At 44.8% G+C, this 17,143-nt stretch overlaps 1 protein-coding gene across 3 annotated transcripts in view; it reads left to right on the forward strand.

The window, feature by feature from the left end:
- Positions 1 to 830: 830 nt before the first annotated feature.
- RAB27B (RAB27B, member RAS oncogene family) overlaps positions 831 to 17,143 on the forward strand; it is a 567,811-nt gene continuing 551,498 nt past the window's right edge. The window contains exon 1 of one of the 3 annotated variants that reach the window (XM_069627003.1): positions 831 to 977. The gene's annotated coding sequence lies outside the window, so the exon portion shown is untranslated. The remainder of the gene's footprint in view (positions 978 to 17,143) is intronic. The other 2 variants (XM_069627004.1, XM_069627005.1) reach the window with 2 other exon arrangements.

The following is a 17,143-nucleotide window of genomic DNA, read 5'->3' on the forward strand; positions in this document are numbered from 1 at the left end:
CACCAAATTAGTGAGATTGTGCTCTGAGGTTTGACACACTCACAGGAATGGACTGGCATTTCGTTCTCCCACCCTAGTTGTGTTGCTCTGCCTTTTGAGGGCTACTACAACCTGGATGATTATAGAGGGATAGAGTAGGGGCGGTGATGGCCTACTGAAATGCAACTGGAAGATTTAAACCTCCTTCTTATTTGACTTTAGTATATGCAGTACAAGCTAGCCAATGTTTCCACTGTTCTGCGCCCACCCCCTTGCACCAAGTTGGTGACTACATGGAAATGCGGTCATATAACTGCCGGTGATGTCACTTCCTACATTTTGGCACCCCCTGGGAAATTCATAAATCGGCTACCTTGGCTGTTGATAATACCTTGTACACAATAGCAATACCTTCTATGTGATGAGTGGAGCAGAGCGTGTAAAGTAACAATAAGAAAATGGTGGTGGAGCCTGGCAATATAACAGCAATAGCTTCCACATGGTGTGAGTACCTGGGCATCTAATGGGAATATCTAACGAGTGCCTGTGCAATGCCTGCACAAAAGCCAAAACGGTTGGCTTTGTCAATTCTTTTTTAGGAGTTCCTAGTGAAGCACCGAAAACACATTATAAAAAACATTGAAGTCCATGAAAAATGACTACAAAACATCTGAACTCGGTACAGCCATCCTGTATTTAACATACGTCACTGCAAAAATAACATGAGTGCGTGCCATGTTGGGCACGCTGTGCCATGTGTAGGCTTTTCTTCCCTGGGCTGAATACGTTTTCTCTGGAAGTGCAGTTGAGTCACAAGAAAGATTTGCCTGAGGTGAGTTCCTCACATCCGTGTTGAGGCTCTGCGGGCACGCCTCTTTTCAGACAATCCCTTCAGACAGAGGCTTTCTTACTTTGTGTATCTAAGCCCGGGACTGCTGCTAAAAACGACTACGCGGCGTCCGTCTGCGCGAAAAAGCAGCAGTGTGGAGACTAAAACCGTAAGTTTCTCACTTTTTAGCAGTTTGGGTAAAGGATTTCCGTGGGAAAAAGGTTGTGGGAAGCATTTCTCGAGGGGAGGCGTGGGACTCTGGAGCTGCGCGGGCTGCTTTTGCAAAGTTTGCCCGCTTGCTGGTTTGCGAGAGGGGGTGGGGGAGACACGAGGTTATTCGTGGAATGCACTCACGCCCAACCAGCGTGTTCTCAACTGCCCGCTGCGGGTCTTAAAACCAAGTGACGCAAAAAGAGCACGAGTCGGGAGCAACAGCAGAATCAGCGCATTTGAACTGCCCGCATCGGTGAAAGTTGGCATGCAAGCATCCAGCTACGAAGGCATATGCACGGGAAATACACAGAGCTTGGATGTTAATGTATGTGCAAAACAAAGGGCCCGCATTATCGCGCTGTGGCATGTACAGGTATCCCGAGGCGCCCTGTCAGAATGGACATGCTGTTGTAAACGGTGGATACTATAACAGGTGTTCCGTGGGTCCCGGTTGGAGGAAAACGTTATTGTTGTTCTTTTGAAACCGAACACGGGAGAATCCGCGTCCGGAATGTCGTTCCCTGTGCCCTGCTTTCCCTTCCAAATGCCAGACCACACGCCCAGTTGGTAAAGAAACATTTGACATCTGTCAAGCGAGCAAGTGCCTCGCCTCTCTAACGTGCCACTGCTGGCAGCCGTGACGTCGCAGTTACTGCCCTCTGATTGGTCGCATCGTGACTTCGTTGAACAATAGTTAAAGACAAAGTTGCATACAGTACATTGTGTTTGCGTTAACCATTTTCCACGTACGTCCACACTTGCAGTGGTTGCGCTGTTTTAAACGAATAGCAGTGTATAGTGAATTATTACAGGAGAGCAGGAGCGCTTTACATTTGATGATAACCATGGGCTGGCTCCTAAAGGACACGGGAATGGGGAATGGTCAAACTGTGCATCAAGGGTTATTACGTTGCTAGGCTAGCCATAAGCATCCCTAGAGGGGTCCAAGGGGAGCACTTGCCACCCACCCGATAATTGCACCCCTTTCCAATTGGGGGACAGACCCCCACACCCTCTGGCATATAACTTTTTCAAGGTGTCTTAAAGGTGCTCTTTCACCAAGCCATCATTTGAGCGTTTGCAGGGCGTTTGTTTGCTTAGCACGTGTTCTTTCTTCTGGTCTGAAAGGGACACAGCCACAGGAATTAATGGGCCTTGAATATCACTGGGGTGGGGGCCATCACTGCTAAAAGAAGGCGTCATACATGCTGTGCACACTTTTGTTTTCCAAATGTGCAAATTACATTTTCATAGAAAAAAACTAAAAAGACAATTCCGTCTGCAACTTGCTTCTTAAACATTCAGGCTTTCTTTGAAATGTGATTCTTTTTTTGTCAGTCTACCAAAAAAGTACCCTGTGATTTATGTGTCCCTTCCTTTCTGTTTTAGCACGGGATGTATTTTTAAAGTTGTTATAAGCTTTTCACACTGCTTAATCACAAATAAATACTTCTATTGTGCTGGCAGCAGTTATTAAGAAACAAAACGGTGGGCTCATGGGTGCTTATTTTTGAGTTTCTTTTACTATGGGGGCAGAAGCTCCCCAGCCCGCCCTGAATATAAGCAAGCGGCCAGCCCAAGCCATTCCCTGGCCAAACACACTTTAATTTTATACCACTTGCTTTTATGTAAGGAATTGCAAGGAGTCATAGGATTTGCAGCCTGTTTTAACTATGTACCCACTCAGCCATTTAACCTGCTGAGCTAACCTGGCAGCCTTCTACCATAGGTATATCTATTGATTCATTAATGTGCTCAAAATCACTGCATTACCAACAGTACAGTTCATGCACATGGCTTCAAAGACAACAGTATTTATTTTCCAGCTACTCTCACCATGTGCATAGGTTAATTGAGGATGTACCAGTGATGGTTTGCCCATAATGGGCGAGAGGGCGCCCACCTAATGGCTCCATCGTCCATAATGGAGGAGCTGAGGAGCCAACCTAGAGTCAATAGTCCTGGTCTGGCTTGAACTGTCAAATGGAAACACAGTTTTCGTTTTACAGTTCTGTTCCCCATCTGTACATGTCCAATGAGCCATGCAAAGCCAAGGACGTTTTACTTCCTCAGCCTCACTCCTGTGCCTCCCAGCACATACAAACGGACCATGGCATTTCATCATCAGTGCTCCGCCTCTTGCGTGTGTGTGGAGGGGAGGAAGCCCTCTTTGCTTCCCAGTTCATGCTAGGCGGGAGCTGCAGCGCTGGGAGGGATCTTCAGGCCCGGAGCGGAAGGCAAGTTAATTCTAATGTGTATGCATGCGTGTATGATTCTGCTGTGTCTAATAAGTGAGCGTATGAAGATGGGTGCACATTTGAATGAGTGAGAGCCTGTTGCCTATGATAAATGCCTATTAAAAATACCATTCTTGTGCCCTGGGCCCCCCAGTGTCTTGCATGCACACATAATCACACTGTGTGCATCTGAGGCGTTGGGGGGCCCAGGGAACAGACACTGCATTTTTCTTCTGGGCATCAATGATAGATGCCTAGTACAAAATATCATGACTCACATTGATTGTGTGCGTGCCTGCGCTGGGGGCTTTTGGGGCAAGCATCGACGTTTTTACTTGTCACTATGATAAAGCAAGCATGATGTATAATTATGTAGCTAGACTGTCATTTTAATGGAGTCAGTCTTGCCACTTCTTACTGTGGAATGACACATTGTGTTGGGTATCTTTGATAAAGCAAACATGATAAGTGTTATTAAGTAGTGTGACGATTCACAGGATCTCTTCCATTCTCCCCATGAACGATCCCTTCCCTGTGAGGCTAGGGAGGTGAGGCTGCAAAACATTAGTTCCCCTCACAGGGAGAGACTCCCCTCATGCGGATAAGGACTCCCATCCCTTGAAGGAACACCCTAGGCCCTTTTCCCTTGGGACTAAGTTCTTATCAGAAATCCCTGATAACACTACTGCCTTTAAACCAATAAATTAAAATGACTGACATGAAGAAGAGCCAAAGAAACCTGCAGAGTAATAACAGGTTTCTATACCATAGTACCGACAGGAGTTGTCTCGAAGGAGGCATAAAGATTATCTCAATGACAGTAAAGAAGGACTTTGAATTTACACTGGGGAGGATCCAGCCAAAGGGAATGAAGAGCGAGAAAGGACTGGGAAATAGCATCCAGCATGAAGCCAGCCAGCCTGGGAAATTCGAACCTGGGAACACAAAGCTACACCTGGGAACACAAAGCTGCAAGAATGATGATCCCCAGTAGTGGGGACACCCAAGAACGATCAGCGGAGCTCTGTGGAGGAAGCCAATCTCCTGACCAGTGGAAGAGTGGGAAAGTAGCTAGCGGTGTCATTACCTCTTGGAGGTGGACCGTGTAGTCGTGCAACTGTGCCTGAGCCTTGTGGCCCAAGTCTCAGCAGAGCTGCAAGGATGAAGTGGGCAGCGGGGTGAAGGATGCAAGAAGCGCTGAAGCAACAAGTCAGCCCAGATCCCAAGGAAGAGCCAGTGACAATGTCCCAACACGTAACAGTAAACTGGAGTAGCGGGAGACCTGTCAATATGTGTTGCTCTCAGTAGTAATTTGCCCCCTTCCCCCCACTATGAATGCAGCTAAGGGCTCTCTTGTATTGCCTCACCCACCGGCCCAGTGTGTGTGCTAGTAGGACACTAATGCTCTACTTGCAAGATATGCAGAATTGCTATGGGGTTTTCCTTCAGACTAATTGAAACAATTGGATTTCTATGCATGTCAGAGATGTCTATTTCTGGCTAGAAACATAGACATGTATGCAATATTGGTGGTTTGGAAGTAAAAGGTGGAATAACGACCCGGCAGTCAGTGTGAGAATGGTAAAATATACATATCAATGTCACTTTAATGACAACATTTGAAAATGTCAATATTTCTCCTTGTTGCCAGCTCAAAATCTCCATAATGTACACTGACTGCTTTTTAGTTCGCCAGTTGTAAGCGCCAGAAGCATCGCTAGAGGGGGCCTGAGGGGCTATAGCCCCGGGCCTTTTGATTAAAGGCCTGGATAGAAACTCAGGGGCTACAACCAAAAGGCTAGCTGGCCCAAGTCGCGACAGTCCTGACATTAGCGTAGCTCCAGGGGATGTATACGAATTGTTCGAACTACAATTGTTCGAATTACAATTGACCTTTGCACAATTGACCGAATTGTGAAGGTCAATTGTTACATATATGCGGGGGGAATCCCCCCGCAACCCCCATTATATATATAAATATATATATATACATATATATATATTACCAAACCAATATATATATATATATATATATATATATATATATATATATATATATATATATATATATATATATATATATGTGCGGTCAATTGTGCAAAGGTCAATTCGGACCCTCGACTTTCGGTCAATTCGGTAATTCGAACAATTGTGTTCAAACAATTTGGGTAATACCGCTCCAGGACTTTTCCAGACCTAGCAACACCACTGATTAACATATTCCCACTGGCACATTTGCACAGTAGGGGCTTGGTCAGCTGTACAGATAGCATGGTAAATAATTATATCCACTCAAACGAAGAAGGCAGACACGAATAGAAACAATTAATGACAACACAAGCCAGTTCCAAGAAGCAAGTGAAATCTATTGTGTTGGATGTCAGGATGAATACCCAGGAAATCCATGCATTAGGGACAGCGTCATTGCGTGCTTGAAACACCAGAGGCAATGCTAGTTTCATTGTTTTGCTTCATGAATGAACTTGTCATTGTTTAAATATTTGCTTTGTTTCTTTCCTGGAATGACGATCATCAAACCCGGGGTAAAATCAATGTGACACAAGATCTAAGACTTTAGTTCCCATGGACATGCCGGCCAAATTTTTCTGTTTTAACGAATTACCTCTACTCTAGCCCTTTAGTGGGGGTGACACCTATTACATCTAATGTATCCTTTTCCCATCCATACCAAACTCCACTAGTTGCCCGTGATTTTCTTGCATTTTCTATTCCCAAAATTCTTATTTCAGTTTTCCTAAAGTTTTTCTAGTCTTCAGGGAAGTTTTTTTCTTCTTCTGGAAATAGACACAGGCCCCTGGAATGTTCACCACCCTGTATAACAAATGAAACAATGCCTTCCTTTACTTAATGTTTCAATTTGCAAAATACAGGTGACACATGTTCTCAAGTTATACACAGTGGAACGGGTCACCAATGTTCACTCAGTATCCGTGTGCTGGGCATACATTGTATGAGCAGCCTGCTTTGAGCTGATAGCTACGTTGGCCACCACCCCTGGAGCTTTTTTGCTCGTCCTTTGCAGTACTCTCACTAAGGCAGGAATGATGAGGTAGAACTAAGCTATACATTTAATTTCCATACCACCATATACCCCAGTTTCCAAGATATAAACTCAGGAACTATAAACAAGTCTGATCGATTTTAGCATGGGTGGCAATCTTAATCACTTTTTTATCCCTGTGTTTCAGGTTTCCATGACCATAATGATTGGATAATGATTTCTTATTTATATAGCACACTCGCCAAAGCACTGTACTTAGGACATATTAACACCCAGCCAAAGTTGGTACTCATGTATCGATCTCAGAAGGATGAAAGGCCGAGTTGGTCTTGCTGGGATACGAACATGCGACTAGCAGATTGTTAGGCAGAATCATATGCAGTACCATTTGGGAACAACACACACAATTAAGACTACAAGTGCAAGTACAAATTCACCTTTGGTACAAGCCTGTACTACACAGTAAAGTGGTAGTGATGGCTGAGCAGCGAGACTTATCCCAAGAGTAAAGTGAGCAGTATCAATAGTTACACAAAGGATAACAAATTACTATGGTTCAAACAAACACTGACTCAAGGTTTCTGAGTAAAAGAATATACATTTATTTACACATCAGTTGTAAAACAATTCACTAAGTAAAGCAGCAGATATATCACACTCTTAATATATTACACAACACCTGATGAATTCTGGACAAGTTAAGCTCAAAATGAAATGTGAGCAAAATGGCACTCCAGCAATTTAAAGGGATGGAAAGACAAGGTTATACAAAATTAATCAGCACCAACAAGTAAGTAGGCAGGGCAATCTAGAAAAGGCTTGCTAAAATGAGGATTCAAATCAATAGGCCTGGCCAATGTTGATGGTTAAGAGTCTGTGCAGAGGATCAAACAGTTCAGAGAAGTTTGCAGTTAAGTCTTTGCCAAGAGTTCGAAACGTAGCTGGTTGGAAGAAAAGTTACTTAAAAGAGTAGAGAAGGACAAGCACTCAGATTGGTGAAAGAGTTGAAACACTTACACCGCGGTAGGACGGAATGAACAACCGGGTTAGAACAGTACCTTAAATGGAGAAGAAGGCTGTAGCTGAGGCAGAAGTTCCTGGCAGGTCCTGCAGGCTCACGGTTCCTGAAGCGACTGTCAGACTAACACGAAGTAGGAAGACTGGAGGGTCCTACACTGCCCAGGGAAGAAACCAGCAGCAGAGCAAAGAAACAAATAAAAGGTGCGCTCCTTAAAACCCAAACAGGGTCCGATCCTCCTGGCTATCCGGTTCACTGCAGTTGTGCACATCAGATTTGACCAGGGGAGGGAGTCCTTGCTTGGTGTTTGGCGAACTGGTTGGTCCCACCAGCTCAAGGGAAGAAGATAACACATGTAAGAGTGGGAAAAAAGGCTCACACTCTTACCAGGTGAAAAAAAAAATCCTAGAAATCCAGAAAAGCTACTGAGGGACTCAGTAGGTAAGGGAAATGAGCCATTCTGAAGACGTCTCCCTAACACAGATCACACACAGATTGCAGCAGCAAGCGCTCAACATGCTGAACTAGCTCACAAGCTAATACTTTGTTACTATATTCATAATTTCCAATATTTATGTAGTTGCACGAAAGCCTAGTTTTATTGCAAGGCCATTCTTGCTAGCCACTTTGGGCTCCACAAGCAGGAGGAGCTAGATTGGTTGTATGATCAGCACGTCTGGTCCAATGCCAGAGAAGGTTGTTGCAAAAATTCGACTTGCATAGGTGGAGGAAAATCATTCTTGAGCTAGCCATGGCTGTGTATGGGCAAAGCCACCATCATATAAATCTATTATATATATATATATATAGTATATAAGGAAAACGTGTGTGTGTGTGTTCAAGATTTTCAGCATACTTCCCAACATGCTACAACCCTCCAATTTGGCATGTGGGTAGAATCCATGGTGTAGACAATGTAAAAAGTATAAAATATACATTTACAAATTCGTTTTTATTTTAAGCAGTCTGCAGTGTTTACCCCTGCCATGCGTGGATATGTGTGTGTGTGACTGTTCAAAATGTTCGACATACTTCCCAACATGCTACAAACCTGAAATTTGGCATGTGAGTAGGTTCCATGGTGCAGGCTATAGAAACAGTATAAGATATACCCTTTTCTATTTTTTTTAAGCGGTCTGCAATGCTTACCCCTGCCATAAGTGATGTGTGTGTATCGGTGTGTGTGTGTGTCTGTTAGAAATGTTCAGCAAACTACCCAACATGCTACAAACCTGAATCTTTGGATGTGGATAGGTTGCATGCTGTAGACAATGTAGATCACATTTTCTTTTTTTAAGCAGTCTGCAATGCTTACCCCTGCCATATGTGGATATGTGTGTGTGTGTTCGAATTGTTCATCATATTTCCCAACATGCTCATACGTAAACTTCAGGAGTTCATTCTTCCTAAACTTTCCACACTATCAGCATTCCAGCTGACATTATCAGCACTCACTATTGAAGTCATGCGAGTAACACAAAACAGTGCTTTTGTAGTAATGTGCATAAACGGGAAACGGTGTACACCTGCCCGTATAGTATAATAGAGGACTGAATAACCAATACATCTAAACACCTGTATAACTGTTCTTTGGCCAGGAGCAACAACAAAGTATATCATTGAACCCGTCTTTCACTTACTGCAAGTTTCAACCATCGTAGAACGCATAGAAAACGAACTGCATGTCAGCATCAGTGCTCGGTTGGCCATGGTGTATATTACAGGTCAGTTGCTAAGGGGCTTGTTGTAGGGCAGAATGTATGGCTTTCAATCAATGGCTGGTATCTTAACCTGCTAATGAGCTTGCAGCATTGATCCGTTCCAAAACGGATTGCAGTTTCATTAATACAGCTTGACACAGGGCCGACTGGACTGCCCACTTCTCCCATTTGCGCGGCCGACGGACAAAGTATATGGCAGTAAAAGGAAATACAGTGTCAGTTCATAAGGAGTGTCAGTGTGATATGCAGCTGCAAAGTAAAAAATGCACCGAGCAGAAGGACAATTTCCCCTGTGGTGGCTCTTAAACTGCTGTGTGGTACGCATCCTCATCCCCAGACATGAGGAAAAGGGTGCTCTTTTGATGTCTAAAAACACAGGGGTCTGCCTCCTTGAAATCCTAACACAAGTTTTTTTTTGTTGCTTAATGTAAATTGGCACTAACATGGACTTTGAAGGAACAGAGCCAAGCTATGTTAAAAGCCATCTGGGCTTCAGAGGCCCCAGGTCATGGCCAACATCTGTTGCTTTCATGTCTTATCTTTTATTATTGGGCTGGGGTAGACACGTGTGAATTGGATAGTGCTAATTGCCCCTTTACCTGACACGTCACAGCTCACTGGGAAAGGATCATACGCATTCCAAAGCCCCTCATCCTGCCTACTCTCCACAGTAAATGGCTGCACCACATAAGCCTGAAACAGTGTAATGCATGAACACTTGAACATTTTATTCAGAAGGTGCTTATGTAAAACAATTCTGTGATGTGAAGACACGTCGGGCAATACACAGAGATGTCTGGTTGTCTTGTGCAGGTAAGACATTGTCAAGCATCAGGGTGTTGTAAATGTTTGCGGACTCCTTCGGGAATAAGGGGCGTTTAGAATGAATGTTAAAAACAAGGAAAGTGGGTGTTTTAAAAAAATGTAGATGAGCATGGGTACAACTTTAAACTTAGAGTGCCACCACTGGGGCAATTTCATACCATACAGCCGCATGACTGAACTCTGTGTGTGTTCAGGGAGGCAGCCAGTCTCCAAGAGAGTTCAATTCAGTGCTTTCAAAGGACGCCTGGAATTGCAGATCATGGGAAAGCCCTTAAGAAATGATTGGATATGTCAAGTGTCTTGATCTCTGGGGGATGAACAAATGGGCTCCTTGGAATCAGAACACAGGGGAGTACCCTTAACAGTGGCGTGGCCCGGGGTGGCATGTCCTACCCATGGAATCTGATGGGCCACCCAAGTGCCACCTCATTATCCTAAACTATGATTATTAAACTGTAAACACAGGAATGTAAGACACTAATGTTAGTAGTTGAAGTAAATATGGGTAGTGGAGACAAATAGTAAATTAATGTTATTCAGACGTGTGTGTGCACACGCGTGTCTGTGTGTACGCTCATAATTCATGCCACCCCTGACAAATCAGCGCCCCATTTAGGCCACCCCAGTGAAGGAGTCTGGGCATGCCACTGACCCTCAACAGCAATGCAATGTTATCTGGATGTATGAGGATAAGTTCTGCACAATAATGGGAGATTCAAATGAGGCAATTGGTACAGTGTGATTACGAAATACAACAATGATATTCTTAAAACGAGGACATGCATGCCGAGTATATGTGAAAACGAAGGTTTGCGTAGCACGTGGTACTGTGCGCGTGGCAGTTCATGGTCCTCATGTCTAAGCACATGATCTACAGAAAGGTTGGTCATGCTTTCACTAGTGCACACACAATTCAACTGAAAGGATAAGTTTTCAACACTAAAGCAACGCGCCTTCCCCTAACGCAGGCGTAGTCATTGCCAGGCTTCTAAAAAAGGCTGGGCACATCCACAATATAGGGTTGTGCATACCCTCAAGGAAAATCAGCCTAGCTTTGCATGTGTAACAAGAATGAAAAGGGCATAGTGAGAGGGAGTACACCAGGAAGAGGTTGCTTCAAAAGCAGGTTAATCTCCTGAACATGCCTGAAGGCTAATCTCCTAAACAAATCAGCGGGTTAACATTGGGGGATTAATCTCCTGCGCATGTCTGATGGTGCATCGCCTGAACATGTCATTTACAAGTACCAAATTGATACAAAAGCTATCAAGTGACGTATTTACAACGAAAATGGGTCATCAATCCGAACAAAGCATTTCAATTACTAGCACAGTGGCACGGAAGCCTATGCTTATGGGCGGCGATAAAAAGGGCTCGGCCATGGTTGGTAAACCCAACATGTTTAGTGTCATGGACCTCACACAGGCATACAGTTGATTCTTTCGATGCCACATTGCAGCATATCTACTGTAATCAGCAATCAAAAAAGAGATTACCGAGAATCAAAAAGATTGTGCGCAGGCCGGGCATGGTGATCACACAAAGACCCAAAATAGCACTTGTAATTGTTTTAAGATGCTGGTTGCAATCGTAGCCTAATCTGTTTGACCTTTTCTATGCGCTGTTCCCTTCTATTCTGTTTCCTTCTTTTGACCCGACCTGAGTGCTCCATAGAATGCTGGCGGGTGTGAGTTTTGAGGAGACCGCGGCAGTTGGAGGTGAAGGGCGAGGGAAGACAGGAGATGCTGGTTGGACATTGCTTCAATAACATGGAATTACACTTTATCTGGAGTAGCTTCTTCAGTACGAGAACAGCGAGGTAACACTGGCACGAGCTGCACTTGTGATGGTTCCTGAAGAATACTGTGCATGCCACAGTCGAGTTCACAGTGCCACTGTCCAGTGCTTAATCTTTGGGGGTGTTTGCCAGGGCTGAGCCCTGTAACTTATTTCTAAGCCCCTGCACTTATTGTCTCAGACTCAGATTGATTACGAAGTAAGGATAGCCAGAGCATCCATCAACCCCAACGAGCAGGTGCGAGCTGTAGTTAAACCCCAAATCTTTCAACACTGTGGGGTGCTGCTGTGGGTGGTGGCAGCAATGGTGGGGAACTACGTGCCTGCAGTGTCACAAGCATGCTAGAAAATATTTGGGACCTGGCACTTATTTTCTTACAAAATAAGCACTGCCACTTTCCCAAGAAATGAAGTCATGTGCAGGCAGTGACTCCTAGCTCATACAGCTGTATCAAGTTGCTTACAAAGGTATGATCAAGCCCCCCCCTCAGGCACTGATACAGAGTAGGCCCTAATGGCCATACATTATACGACAGAGCAGGTGCCAGAAGATGGCAGACGATGCAGGCTGTGTTTGTAACCAATGCATCAATGGTGTCACCATGCAATCCCATTTAGTTTATTGGGCAACCACATTGCCCATTACATGGAATAGTGACTTAGCAGTTTAGGGACCGTACTACGTTAAACAGAGGAAGGATGTTCTTCTGTGCCACAATCTGGAGTAAGCAGGCCAAGAAATCCTTAAGTGACTGCCAGAATCGCCTGTGCAAATGGGTAAACAACCCTTAAATCACTGGTGTAATGGGTCCCACGCAGCCCCATGGTGCGGTGGGTCCCATGCTGCTCATGCTCAGTGGGGGGGAATCTTGGCAGTGGGGGGCCACATTTTGTGTTAGGCCACTGCCTTAAATACAATTGAAATCAGTCTAGAGGAATCAGGTAAATACTACGCCATCAAGGAAAGTAAAATACTTGCAGACTATGTTACAATTAGGGGACAAAAAACGGGGAAGGCATAGAAGAATTTGTTAGGGTCTTGTGAGGCCGGGATAAAATGTTAATAATTGTCAAGAGGAATACATCAGATAGGAGTGTCATAGTCACCTGACTTGCTCCATCATCCGTCTGGGCCGCCCACCTCCATCAGCTGTTTCATGACCTAAAAGCAGATACATGGGTGACATAGCCTGTATTTATTAGTGCTGGTGGCACCATGGTCACGTGACCAGATTTACTTCCCATCTTCCCTGCCCATCGCCTTCAGATGTTTTCGTACCCTACAGCAGATACTGAGAGGAAACCTGCAACTAGCATTTAGCAGTGCTAGGAGTGCCTTAGTAATGTGACCCGCTTCCCCCTTTGCATACCTTTCACCCCCAGCAGCTGCATTCCCACCAGCGATATAGGCCATTCAAGCAAAAAGCATTTGGCAGTGCTGGGAGAGTCTTGGTCATTTGATCAGAAACAACTTCTGCCCATCCTACCCACCTCCCTCAACTGTTTCCCCCAACCAGTGATAAAATGCATTCATGATAAGATTAGAGAAGAATTATGGAGTGAGAAGGATCCATCTCGGTGCTAGGGAGAATTCTCATTTGATGGCTAATTTCCCTCTCCTAGTGAGTCCCCCAGCAGCTTTGCTGGACTTCTGGAGTTTATTTCTTTCACTTGGTAAGAGTGTGAGTTTTTTTCCCACACTCTTACCCATGTTTTGCCATGTGTCTTTTACCTGTTTTTAGGACTGTGGACTCTGAAGTACACCACTTCAGTAGCCCCCTTCTTTTGTGTGTTACACAGCACCTTCAGTGCAGTGACACAGGGTTGTCTTTTAGACGTCCCACCGACTCCATTTCTGGGGCTGACTACAGTCCCCCAGAAAAGGGTAAAGTTGCCATTTACTTTACTTAGTTAATTTACCACAGATCCAGTACACCCCATCTTCCATGGAGTACTGGAAAGGGTTACTTCGTATCCCTTTGTATCTATACCTCCTAGAGCATTTTTTTGCTCTTTTAACATTTAGACTTGGCTGGTGGCAGTGGTATCTAACCTAAATTTTCTACCGTGATTATATTATATAAACAGGGTATTGTTTTAGGCTATTATATTAGCCTCGAACTTAAAGCCACTTGACCAAATACTTTTTCTTTTGGCTCCGGTCGGGTTTATTCGCCATTTCTTTTTGTTAAAGTCCCTCTTGTGTTTTACTTTGCACGGCAAACTAGGTTTGCCTCCTTTGTTCACCGTCTTTTGGCAGGCTTCTGCTCAGAAGCCCTCCTCCAGGCACCTGGGTGTCTAGGTGGGCTGAATGTGAAGGAGGGGTGTAGTCATCCCCTGCACAGAGTATCCTAGGAAACCCAAGTTTCGCACTTTACCATGATTGGCTGAGGTGGTTGTCCGGCCGGACAACCCCCCTGCTGGGTGATTGACAGCCAGGATGTGTGAATGGGGGATTTCCGCATAAAAGGCAGGTCTCTTGGGGTAGAAGTCAGAGAGTTGCCACTGGAACTACAAGGAACCGAAGAGAAGTGGAGGAGAGGTCGAATGCTGCAACTATCCCGTACCGGTTAAGCCCTGCTGCAGTTCCGAGCTATCTACCCTTCAACGGCTAAGAGAAGATCAAGTCCGGAGTCTTCTTCCCTTGAGCCTGGTGGGGATAACCAGCTCGTCTTCTTCAGCCAGAGGAATCCCTTTGTGGCTAAAATCGCTGCACACTACGGTAGTGGTCCGGATAGCCACCTGAAGAGGTTCTCCTGTTTTTAAGGAGTGCACCTTTTATTCATCGTCGCTGCTGCCGGCTTTATCCCTATGTGGTGCAGACCCCTCCAGACGTCCTCCTTCACATCGAAGCTCCAGGAACCGTAGGTCTGCCGGAAACCTAAAGGAACAACTGCCGTGGCACTAGCTTCATCCTTTGAGAAAGGTACTGTGTCCTGCTTGATAAATTTGGGTGAATCCCACTTTATCTTCCTTAAGGCTTGTCCTTACTTTTCCCTCCTTCTTATAACTTTTGCTTCTGAACATTGACAATGTCAAAGTACTCTTGGCTACATTGAATCGTGAATTGTCCGACTGTGTGATCCTCGATAACAAGCACCCGGTGTCACTTGACCCTGGCTCCGGCCCTTTGACTCTTGAATTCCTGTTTACGAATGTTCTTTGATTCTGTCTGCCTAACTATAATATTGCCTATGATTTTTGCCTCCAACTCCCTCTGGGTATCTCAAGTGCTAAGTGTGCTTTTGCCCCGGTAGCATTTCTTGTCACGGATATGCGTTTATTTAGTAGACCGAACTGTCAAAAAGTGATCGCAATCGTATTCACAGTAACGTGTCTTGTTTCCTAACAATGCTCCATTCAAACACAGGGTACTTACCTTGAGTCATACCGTAGAAAGTGAATTGGTTAGTTGTAGTATATTTTTCGTGTGGTTTTGAATTTAATAGAAGTGTTGTGTTTATAACAAACGGTTTAAAAATAAATGTACTTATATTTTTCTACCTGAAACCTTGAGTCAGTGTTTGCTTGAGTCACAGTAATTGTGGTCCCTTTGAGTAATCTCTGCTACTGCTCACATACTCTTTAGATAAGCCTGGCTGCTCCGCTACTGCTACCACTTTAACATAGTAGTACAGGCTTGTACCAAAGGTAAAACTTGTATTGACACCTGTAGTCTTAATTGTGTGTAGTGGTCCCTAAGGGCAATGCACAGGATTCTGCCTAACACTCTGGAACAGGGCCATCAAGATCACAAGTGCAGTGGAAAACACAGAGAGTTGCATTAAGGCACTGGATGCTGAATCCTTAAAAGTCACAGTCGAAATTAGACTGATCAGCAAATTGGTCGAAACCGCAAGGGATATAGGAAAGGGAGACAGGAGCCAGACAAGGGTAGAACAGAATGGTCCTCATGAGGAAAAAGAAGATTCTCACACATACAATTCTTGTGGCTCCCTGGAGGATTCATGCATGCTGGTGCCAAAGCCTAGCGAACACATCCGCAGCCCGGTGCCCAGTAGATGTTTCCGATGTGGCAGCATCTGTAACATAGCTAGTGATATAGAGTGCATTGAACAACAGATCATTTTCAGAGAGTGTGGGAAGGAAGGCCATCTTGCAAGCTGCTACAGGCTCAGTAGGGGAAATATCAGAAAGGTACAGAAAATATCAGGCAAATGATGCAAAATTCCTCAGAAAGCCAGGAGGAGGTGAATACAATCACTGCAGTCAGAGGCAATACCAGAATAAATTAGTATAAATGGTGTGTCGGTGGATGTCCGGTAGACAGTTTACCTGACTATACATCAGCTTATATGCATGGGAAAGATATTCAGGTGTTGTCCTCAAGTGGGACAGCATCAGCACTTTGGCAAGTGGCTTCAAGACAGCCGTCCTGTTCAATGTCAATTGGATGCAATCCTTTAGGTCCCAAGACAGGAGTAGTTGAAGATTCTAGGGCTCTCTTGTGACTGGGGGATCCAGGTCGACTGTACCTTTGGTAATAAGATTGGAATTACATGCCTCCAACGTTGAAAAGAGTTATTATTAGTAACATTCATTGCTTTCACATCACAGAAAGGTATTCCAGTTTTTGAACCAGAACAACTTGTAGGTAAAAACCCTATGCCACATTGCATCAACATCAGCATGAATGTATTCACTGCCATTTTCCAATGAACTCCCTGATGAAGACAAAAGGTATGAGTGTATATCAATTTTCAGGCGCAAACTTAGCTGGAAAGGAACAGTGCCCTGTACAAATTGTATGCACCCAGGAAACTAAAATTAAGAGAGCAAGGATGAAAAAAGTAGCTATGACAAATGGGGGTAGCAGAGGCGGAGAATTAGGGTTGAGTGGGTTGACTGAAGTGTTCAGTGACTGGTGTGATGTTCCTTGGATAGTAGGGTCTTCAGGTCCTTCCCAAGGTTCAGGATGGGAGGGAAAAGTCTTATCTGTATGGTAACTAGTCCCAGGTACAGGGCGCATCACATGAACAGATGTGTTCCTGTTTTCTCTCGCAGATTGGCAGTGTTGTGGTATTTGGTAGTGAGCTACCTCCCAGAGATGGTGTGCCTTGGCCATTTAGAGTGATTTTTGCTTGTGCCTGCTTTGAAGGGGATGCAGGCTGTCTTTTACGATGACCTTGACAACCTCCTTTCACTTATCTCTCCCTCCCCCTCTCCCCTTACTCTACTTGACGATTTCAACCTTCACCCCCCCCACATCCTCCACCTCTTCTCTCCATTCTCAACTCCTACCTTCTCTCTCCTCTCCCTTCAACTCCCACTCACTCCTCTGGTTCCACTCTTGATCTCATCTTTAATTAATTCTACCCCTCTTCCCCTGTCTCCTCATTACCCAACTATCTATCTCAACATACTCGGCTTTCTTTCTCCCTTACCCCCTGTCTCCCTCCTTCCACTCCCTCACCCCCCTCATATCTTTCATCGACATGACCTCCGTAACTTTAGCCCTTCTCTCTTCCTTGATACCTGCTC

Source organism: Ambystoma mexicanum, chromosome 6p (assembly GCF_040938575.1).
Source record: "Ambystoma mexicanum isolate Mex_15411 chromosome 6p, UKY_AmexF1_1, whole genome shotgun sequence".
Lineage (NCBI taxonomy): Eukaryota > Metazoa > Chordata > Amphibia > Caudata > Ambystomatidae > Ambystoma > Ambystoma mexicanum.